This window comes from Pteropus vampyrus, unplaced genomic scaffold (genome assembly GCF_000151845.1).
Source record: "Pteropus vampyrus isolate Shadow unplaced genomic scaffold, Pvam_2.0 Scaffold87, whole genome shotgun sequence".
Taxonomy (NCBI): domain Eukaryota; kingdom Metazoa; phylum Chordata; class Mammalia; order Chiroptera; family Pteropodidae; genus Pteropus; species Pteropus vampyrus.
The window spans coordinates 165,143-175,244 of record NW_011888868.1 but is presented as its reverse complement, the minus strand read 5'-3'; the positions used below and the strand labels follow the sequence as shown (position 1 = coordinate 175,244).

The window sequence follows — 10,102 nt, the reverse complement described above, 5'->3', positions numbered from 1 at the left end:
GATTGTGGAAAGCTCTTAAATTCTGGTAACCTCCAGTTTTCTTTTTATGACTTGTGGAGAATATGAGCCACCTCACAGGGTGTTGGGAACACTGGATATGATACCATCCACCCTGAATCCAAGAGTGCCTGGAACAAAATGTGGGTTTCCTTTTAGTGTCCACATGAGAGTGAGAAAAGCACATGATTGTCCAGCACTCAGTATGTTCCAGAAGCTGTTCTATGCGCTTTACTTACTCGTCTAATCCTCACAACCACCCATGTGGGGGGTACTGTTGCATCCCCATTTTAGAGACAAAGAAACCGAGGCTCACAGAGAATGAAGAGGGCATGAGTGACAGAGGCAGGACTTAAACGCTGCCCCATCCTGTTCTGCCTGCATCCAGGGGGTGTGCGATGGGAAATGCCCAAGACGATGGAGGACAGGAGAGGACCCAGGGGATCACCTCCAGCCCTGAGGGACCTTTCCACCAGGCAGCCCTGCATGCTCTCCCTGTGGCAGACCCGCCTCATCTCTGCACATCATGATGTGCTTCACTCCTGGGCCCTTCCTGCCCTCGGCTGACCACACGGGCTCTCTCTTAAGCCCAGAGCCAGGCAGCTCCTCTTCTGCGAGGGGCCAGCATTCAGCCAAGATCAAAGAGCAGGCTGCCTTATCAGACATGCTTTTCATTAAACTTTTACAGGCCAGACTCCATTATAAATGAGCTGTCTGTACCACGCTGCAGAACACCTTCCTGGAGCTGAGAATCTGAGGCTCTCCGCATTGAGAGAGTCTTTAGCAGAGCAGTCGGGGCGGAGAGTGGGCCTCTGGGGTCAAAATGCCCAGGTTCAAATCCCATCTGTGCTGCTTAGTTGGAGAATGTCACTGGAGCAAGCAGCCAACCTCATCGTGCCTCGATTTCCCCACTTAACAAGTGGGAGTAACAATGCTGCTTTCCTTATAGGGTGTTGACGAAGATTAGGTAACATAATCCAGAGGGCTGAACCCAAGATGCTGTGACTGCCCAGAGAGGAGAAAAGACTAGTCTGAAGGGGTCTCTAAGGGCCACTGCATCACATGAGCCAAGGCTTCACATCTATTTGTCATTCAGTCCTCAGATAGCTATGAGAGGTTGGTGTGCTGCACTACAAAGTCCTGGTGCCAGAGTTTTCTGGGCTCCATGTCTACCTGCCATCCAATTGCTCTAAAGAAGTGGTCAGCCACTTCTTTAAGGAGCACTCCCTGGAGAAAGAAAGGGAGCAAGGACCCAAGTGGGGAGGAGGGACAAGGCACTTGGTGGGAGACCCCAGGCCCACCCAGCCTCTTGGCTCAGGGGCCAGACAAGTAGACCTGTCTTTCGGAAGTCTCGTCTTTCCACGAGTTCCTGAAAAGAAGCACGCATGTTTGCCCAGGGAGGAGAAAGTTCTTTGTGAAACACAAACGGAGTCAGTCCTCTATGAACCGTGAACCTGATGTGTTGTACCAAGAACCAAGAAGAAAATATCCATGTATCTGTCTGCTTTGCCTTGGTGACTGGCTGAGGGCAAAGCTGTCAGAGCCCAGGACAGTGCAGGTGAGTTGGAGGTGTGTGTTTATTAATCTCACAATGAACTAGTGTAGGCTTTATGGGACACTGACCTTGGAAAAATTCATCTTCAAATCCCCCCGGACTAGAAGTTCATGAGCTCAGCCAGCAACAGCAAAGAAACTACTTTCTTAAGTGAAGCATACCAGCGGAGGGGCTAAACATCTCCATTAACATGCAGTCGCCAGGATGAGGTGGCGCTCAGACATCCTTAACGGCTCTCTCAGGGTACTCTGGGTAATTTGCACGTGTGACAAAGTGTGCAGATAATGGTGGGAGGCGGGGGCCCTCACACCCACCAGCTGGCATTCCCTCTCTTTCCTTAAAGTACCTGGGCCAGCATGTTGACTTTACAGGAACTGATAGCTTAGCCCCAGAGCCATCTGTCCCTAACAAGAGCCTCCCTCCTCTCTCCTTCTCTGTGCAGGAGGGCCTTGGCCGTGACCACTGGAGCAGTGCAGCTGAGGGTCAGGGACGTCAGTGGCCAGGTATAGAGAACCTGGTAAGAGGAGGGAGATCCTTTCCATGGTTGAGATGTTGTAGCTGTCCACTCACCCTCTAGCCCCCACCCAATATGCTCACTTCCTTCTGCCAGCTGAGAATATGAATAGATTTAGATTAATTTGTGGGCACTGGGTCTGCGAATAGGTGATGAAAAGGAGCCAGGGGGGTTTTAACACCCCGTATCTCGGAATCGTCATCATTGAGGGAAAAGGCCCTTCCGCCTGTTGGTTCCATGACTCTGGAAAGCCAACACACATCTCTGGGCTTGCTTTTTTGAGCATAAAATAAGCAAGGTGGCCTGTGGTGGTCCCCAGACTCTGGGCCTGTGGGTGCTTGTAAACAAGCAGATTCTAAGACCTCACCCTAGTCTGAAAGAACTGGAACTTCTGGAGTCGGGGCCTAGGAACGTGCATCTTTAAGACACACCCCAGTTCAGTTTTGCAGCAAGGTTTGAGAAGTGCTGCACAAGGTGGTCTCTGTAACCCTCTAGGCTGGAAGCAGCTGGAATTGGTCCTCTCTGAAGCCCCAGGACAGGGCTGGGGTGGGAAGGAGCCCACAAGAAAATGGTGAGTTGAAGGTCAGTCCCAGCCTCCTGAATCAGGAACCCGAGTTTCTGCCTTGCCCACCAAAACACATGCATTCATCCTGGCCCCAGGCAGCCCATGCTCCTGCTTGTTAGACTGCTCACACAGAGGAACCGGGGAGTTCCAACTGGGGGCCTTGCCATGTTTCAGCCTTAGTCCCCACAACACCCAGCGAGCTAGTTTCCAAGGGGACAGGGGCGAGGAGCATGTCTGAAGTGCTCCTCTTTCTTGCTAGCAGTCACCAGGAAAGGGAGAGAGACTACAGGGCCTTCTCTTCTCGCCCTTAAGAAAGAATTCCCAGAACCTCAAGAGCATGTCCTCTGGGGAGAGTGGGTCAAAAGAGAACTCTGCCTGAGCAGCACAAACAACCCCCTCACCCACTTGTCTTCATAACCTATGGTTTACAGAGATGAAACATGCTGTGCCAGGAGTCCACGAGCAGAGCCATTTATCCTTCCGGAGCCATCTGAGCACTAGCGAGCTCTGCAGGTCCTGTTGTGGTTTGTACCTCCAGGTGACTAGAATGGGTGGCTCTGGAGACGGGGAAGCCGTCCAGCTGTGCTGTGCTGGCTGGGTGTCCACGCGTTGAGCTCCACCCCTGCTCCTCCCATGTGTAGCTGCCTATTTGGAGCAGTGTGAAGTCAGCCCTGGCCCTGCTCCCCTCCTGCTGAGGACCATGATGACAGCTAATGTCCCGCCTTCTGTCCATCTTTAACTGCTCCTCCAGTTACCCTGAAAATAAATCTCACTGCTCCCTCTGCTCCTGGTTGCCAAAAGGATTAAGTCCAAATTCCTCAACTGGGGAAAAAAAGACTCTCTTTTCCATCCCCAGGAGTACTTCTTCAGCCCCATTTCCCACCTTCTTCTGTCACAGTCACCCAACAGTAGCCTCTTCCAAGGACATGCTATGGCCTGCCTCTGTCACGAAGATCCCTTGGCCTTCAAGGCAAGTGGAATAACAACAGTAATAATAATCATTGTTAACATCAATTGAATGTTTCCAAACTCTTCTAAGAGCTTTACTTATATTACTCAACTCCATTCTCAAAGTAACTTAGTAGATGGGGCAGGTAACCTTATCGTGCCCTTTTACACATGAGAAAACTGAGGTTTATTCCTTCAGGTTGGTCAGTCCTCCAAGGCTAGTGATTTCAGCACTGGGGTTCAAGCCCAGGTAGCCTGGCAGGGCCCATGACAGCCATGCTCCTGCAGGCCAGGACAGGGCTGAGGAGGCCCGTGGTGGAGCACTCCGCCCAGAGCCCCGAGCACTGAAGCTCAATCACCAGACCATGAGAGCCACTGGGTCAGGGTCCCAGGCGCCTGAGCAGAGGCCCTGTGCATGAAGCAGCAGGCAGAGGCTCCGACTAGGGCTGACAGGAGACGACATCGCACCTCATTTGCTACGCAACGTCTTATGTAATTAGACACATTTGGTGGCGGCAAGGAGAAGTGGTGTGTAGCAGGGGCTTGACGGAGCGGGTGCTCCACCAGGCTCTGACCACATTAATCACAGGAGCCACAGAAATAGGGGCCGTTTTTCTCCTCGGCTTTGTACTATTTCTCCCACCTGGACACTGAGGGCAGGGGTGAAGGAGTGGGCTTTCCAGAACTTGCCTTGCCCTCCTGTGGACTGGGTGGGGACCAGCTGTCCTGATAAGGTAGAGCCACTGGAAGCCCAAGCCCAGCAAGATGTGGGGCTTTGGGAACGCTGCTGCTGCCCGTCACTGGGGTGTTAACCAGACTAGCCCTAGCTTGGCTAGGGAGGGGAACCTCGTGCAGGAGCAAGCACACCCGACATACAGGGATGACCCATGAAAGTCAGTGCACTTCTCTGGGCCTCGGCATCTGTAAGTTGCAGATTATAACTCCATCTCACAGGGCAATTGGGAGGTGAAATACCAGGCTCCATGGAAGAGCCTGGCCTGCTGCAGGCTCTGTACAAATTACTGACACCCTTTATTATATTCTACTTTGTGATGCCAGTCTTGCCACTGGGACTTGGTGATCCCAAATGGGCTAAATAACAACCCCCAGCAAGTTCCAGGTCCTAATCCCTGGGATTTGTGAATGTACCCTTTATGGGAAAAGGGACATTGTAGATGTGGTTGAGTTAAGCACCTTGAGAAAGGAAGAATATCCTGGATTATCTGGTGGTCCCTTAAAGCAATCATAGGTGTCCTTATAAGAGAGGCAGAGGGAGCAAACTACCACAGAAGAGGAGGAAGGCCACGTGAGAACAAAGCATGGGGAGAAAAGGCGATGTGATAAAAAGGTGGGGGAGGGGTCCTGAGCCAAGGAAATGAATTCTCTCCTGGAGCCTCCAGAAGGAGCCAGCTCTGCCAACACCTTCATTTTAGACCCATAAGAACTACTTCAGACTCCTGGCCTCCAGAACTGCATGAGAATAAATATATATTGTTTTAACCCACTAAGTTCGAGGTAATTTGTTATAGGAGTAACAGGAAACTAATACACTTCCCTTCAGTTATCGAGTCTAGTGAAAGAGCCATCCAGGCCAGTGAGTGACAAGACCATTTACACAGGCCCAATGGCCTAGTCAGACCTCCCCTGCTACCTGCCACCGTCACCTTTTACTTCTCCAAGTGCTCTGGCCACACTCCATTCCTCACTGGCCAGGAAGAAAGCAGACCCAGAGAGGGGACATGACCTGTGTCCAACACAGAGTAGTGAGTGGCAAAGCCTGGAGAGAACTCAGGGGTGGCTTCTTGGCCACAGATCCCTACTATCACAGGGAGGGGTAGCACTAAGGGCCACCTCATTCAGCAACAAGCTCTTTCTGCAGCTAGAGCAGCTCAAACCTGAGCTTGTAGCAGTATCACCTGGAGGGCATAGTAAATATGGATCATGGGTCCTACCCAGATTGTCTGACTCAGCAGGTCTGGGCCAAGGCCTGAAAACCTGCATTCCTAATGGCCCCCCAGGGACACTGACATTGCTGGTTCAGAGGCCTGGGGAACAAGTAAGCTGGGTGCGTGCCCTAACAGCGGGCAGAATGTGCTTTCAAGAAAGAGTGGGCTGGACCCCTTTAGGGTTCTCCGGTCATAAAAGTGCTCCCAGGAGACAGGCCAGCATGCGATTGAGGGTCTGGGCTCAGGGAGCTGTAATCAGGCTTCTAATTCTCCTAATCCTTAAGTGGATGACCTTGATGCTTAGTTATTTAACCTCTCTGCTGCCTCGGCTCCTTCATCTGTAAAATGGGATGACATGAAATGCACATCATGTAGGGTTGTTGAGAAGATTAAGTGAGAGGAAACACATAAAGTGTTCACAACAGTCATAAGGTCAGAGTTAATCTGAAAAATAGCATTCACCAATGGTGGGGTCTTCCTATATCTCTGTCATTGCCCCTAGGTATGTGAGGAGATATGATAATCACCTGTAGAGTGATACAATCCAGATAATCACCTGCAGAGTGATACAAACCTGCACAGGCTCTCCCTCCAGGGAGCTCTCAGCATTGCCTACGTCTCTGTCTCCGACCAGCATTGGGCCCCTTGTAGGGAGCACTTTGCTGCAGGCCTGCTGTGCCCAGGATCTGTGTTGCTGAACCAGCCAAACATTTCTCAAGAGAAGAAAATCAGCATTTCCCTCTCCCATTCTAGATAGGGACTCAGCTCCATTAATAGGCTTAGGATTCTCAGATACCACCAACTGAGCAATTTTCAGTGATCTGTTAGCTCTAAATGTATCAACCTCCCAGAAACCACTGGAGCTGTGGTCTCAGCCACCTGCAGCTAGAGGGCCCCAGGAGGTGGGCAGAGGGCTAAAGTGGGCACGAGGCCACCAGCAGCAGGTCCTACTCAAGTGGGAACCAGCTACATGAACCGAAATACAATGAAAGGTTCCCAACATGTCAAAAGACATGGGAGAAAAATATCCAAATCTGGGACAATTTGAACAATACAACAAACAGTGATAACCACAGAGTATACGCATAGAATAACACAAATATCTATGCATTTATTTGAAATAAAGAAATGAAGAAATGGAGGGGAAGGGACAGCTCTTCCTTATAGTAAAAGTCCAACGGATAAGTGTGGAAGGAACGATGGAAATAGAAAAGCACCACTTGGTAAATGCTAGTAGTTCCTGTTTCTGACAAGAGCCAACAATGGATGTTAAAATTAGTGGATGAATATATGATGAGAAACAAGATATTCACATATTACCAAAGTATCACCCCACAATCGTTAATTACAAAGAGACCAACTTTAAAGCTGAGAAACTCACTGAATCAAGTGATTAAAATTAATCTCCAGGGATGAGAAGTAGTGCCATGATGTGCCTCTGACACAATGTACTAGGAAGGGCACAACACCACTTTTATTACTACTCTCCAAGTAATAAATTCAGATAAATTCCGAACTTAATCATGAGGCATCATCAGGCAAACCCAAATTGAGGACATTTTATACAGTAACTGGCCTGTCCTCTTCAAAAGCGTCAAGGTCACTAAAGACAAGAGAGACTGAGCAACTGTCCTCGATTAAAGATAACTAAGGTGACAAGACGACTAAATGCAAAGGCTGGATCTTGAATGGGAGAAAAAAGACATTAGTAGGCAACTGGCCAGATCTGGGTAAGATTTATAAGTTAGTTAATAACAATGTATCAGTGTTTTGGTTCCGTTAAGATGTTAACATTTGAGGAACTGGGTGCAGGGTATAATGGAAATCTTTGTACTATTTTCCCAACTATTGTTATATGCCTGAAATTATTTCAAAGTAAAAGATATTTTAAAAAGAAAATAAAAGTCCTAGATTTGCTCTGCCATGGGGAGGCAATGGGTGCCCAGAAATAGGAGTCACTTGAGGGCTTGGACGCCTTCTCAATCACCTGCCTCTTGACCAGGCACAGTGTTTGCCTTGAACACAGTGAGTGCCCAGCAAGTATTTACTGACTTCATTTGAATGGGAGCTGGGAGAGGCAGGAGGATTTGTCTTCAGTGAGTGGAATGTGTGAAGAGGGCTATGCACTCAGCAAACAAGATCGTGCACTTACTATATGTCAGACATTGTCAATACAGAAACGAGAGGGCAGCACAGAGCCTGCTGGGACACAGGTGTGAAACATCATTTCTGAGCGGTGGTGGGATGGGAATTCGGGAAAGGTCCCACTCAGTGTGGGGGATCTCAGCACTTCCAGGAGGTGGCGGCTCCTGAGCTGAGGCTTAGAGGATCTATAGGAGGTGGCCAGGAGGAGGGGGCGTTCTAGGCGGGCTGGGCAGCAGGAGCTGAGGCACAGTGACATGTGACAGGGTCATGTATGCTGGAAACACAAACAAGAACTTGGACAGATGACATGTCTGGGTCAAGACGGGCACAGGGCCAACTGACTCTTCATAGTAGGTCTCCTGCTTGGCAGGTGTGGGGAGTAGCAGAGATGGTGAGGGGAAGGTTTGGGCCTCTTCTGGAAGCATATGAATGGGAGAACAAGGGCACAGTTCTTCAAGTCATAAAGACAAAGAAAAGCGACATCAGCTATGAGCTTCAAGGCCCCAGGTAGGAATGAAGAGGAGCAGGGTTAGGTTTAGTGAGACAGCACTGGTGACATACCCTTCTACGTGGGGGTCTCAAAGCAGGGAGTAGGATGAGGCCCCAAAGTATAACCCCGAGCTTGTCCTTATCGGTAGGTCGACCCTGTAATTTAGTGTCCAAATTGGGACAGTTGAGAGAGTACAAGGAGCACTATGAATTATTATGCTGGGACGACATATAACGAAGGTCACCGTACTTGCATGGGACCTCTGGCCTTGGAGGGGTTCCCCTGTATGGGTGAGTAAAGGACCCAAGGTGCTTATGGGTACACCGGGAGAGTCTGAAGCCTTGGAAGTGGTGATGTGTGAGATAGCAGTGCTTCCTTCTCAAATAACCAGAGGGGAGCTAGGTGTGCACATCCCACCCACACATTCACACAGGGTCCTGAATGAGTGCACTCTTGGGTGGCAAAGGCGACTGCTCAGGACGATGCGGATCAGGAACTCCAAAAAGAAAAACAGAAGCAGGAGAGGTGGCTGAGGCTGGCAGCCCAGCCTCCCCAGTGGCAAGTGACTCACATGCTGGGGAGACGGGAGGAGAGCAGAACTTACCCGTGCATGCCATGGACAGAGTGAGGCTCGTAATGGTACCTTCCTTCCTGGTGTCTCATGTCAATCGGTAAGGGAGCATGGAACGGTGGCAAAAGGTGCTGCGGCACTGTGCAGAGGGAAAGAGAAAAAGGACTTCAGAACCTTTTCCCCTCCCTCGAAAAGCAATTTTCAAAGGGCTTTAAAGCTCAATGAATTTCAGAGCAAGAGCAGTCAGGACAGGGGGCTCTGAGGTGCCCTGGCTATCACACACCCACGAAGGGGGATGAATAAATAATCAAAGTCAGCCTGAGAACCCTACATCTTTCACATAAAAGATCCCCAACCGCGCTCTTGACAAAGACAAGCAGCTAAGCGCTCTTTGAACTCAGGGAGATTACAGGCTCGGCCGCAAATCAGGGCTGACAGAGCCGACAGGCTTCTGCCCATCCCGGCCTCGGCTGCGTGTGGCTCCAGCAGCCCGGGGTTACGGCATCCACACGGGCTGGCAATATTTACCTAGAACCATCTGTGAAGCCAGGGCCTGTTCCGGCTGCAGCCAGCGGACACCTTTGTGAGTCTGTTAATTCTCCTGCTCTTAATAATAATTACTGACCCGAAGTGTGCTGGCAATGCCTCCAAGATGCAAATATCAACTCACGAGCATCGGTTTCCAGAGGTGAGTCAGCCCCTGTCTGCACTTGGCCTGCCCTCAACAAATCATCATGATAATTGTAGGATGCTCTTTGCTTATTAAAAAGAAAAAAAAAAAAAAAAAAAAAAAAAAAAACTCCTGGGTACCCTGGAGACAAACGTAATTATAGGCTCTAGGAAAACAAGGCTCTTTAAAAAGTAGTTAGACTGGGAAAAAGGCTAAAAAGTAGAGATTTCTCTCAGTCGACTCTCACTCAGGAGAAAGGCCGCGGGGCCAATGGGAATCAGTGGTGAGTGTGAATTGCTGACTAGTTTAAAGAAATGTGAATGGTTTGTTTTACATGCGCACAGTCAGCTGCCTGCCAGGCCTACAAATGATGCTGCTGTTTCTGTGCAAACAGATTCCAGTATCTTATTGTAAACACTATGAATTCTTTTCTTTTCTTTTTTAGTGTGGAAAATATACATAACAGAAAATTTACCATTTTAACCATTTTTAAGTGTACAGTAGTTAAGTACATTCACATCATTGTGCAGCTGTCACCACCATCCATCCACAGTACTTATTTCATCTTCCCAAACTGAAACTCTGTCCCCATTAAACACAAACTCCTCATCGGCCCGCCCCGCGTCCCCCCACCCCCACCCCGGCAACCACCATTCTACTTTCTATCTATGAACGTGCCTCACAAAAGTGAAACCACACAG

At 49.6% G+C, this 10,102-nt stretch overlaps 1 protein-coding gene and 1 long non-coding RNA gene across 2 annotated transcripts in view; one reads left to right on the top strand and one right to left on the bottom strand.

Moving 5' to 3' along the window:
- Nucleotides 1-10,102, bottom strand: part of GLI2 (GLI family zinc finger 2) — a 173,686-nt gene that overhangs the window by 50,484 nt on the left and 113,100 nt on the right. The gene's annotated exons all lie outside the window — the stretch shown is intronic.
- LOC111742149 lies at nt 1,242-3,934 on the top strand. Its single transcript, XR_002781198.1, has 3 exons — nt 1,242-2,055; nt 2,562-2,637; nt 3,063-3,934. It is a non-coding gene; the product is annotated as an uncharacterized LOC111742149 (long non-coding RNA).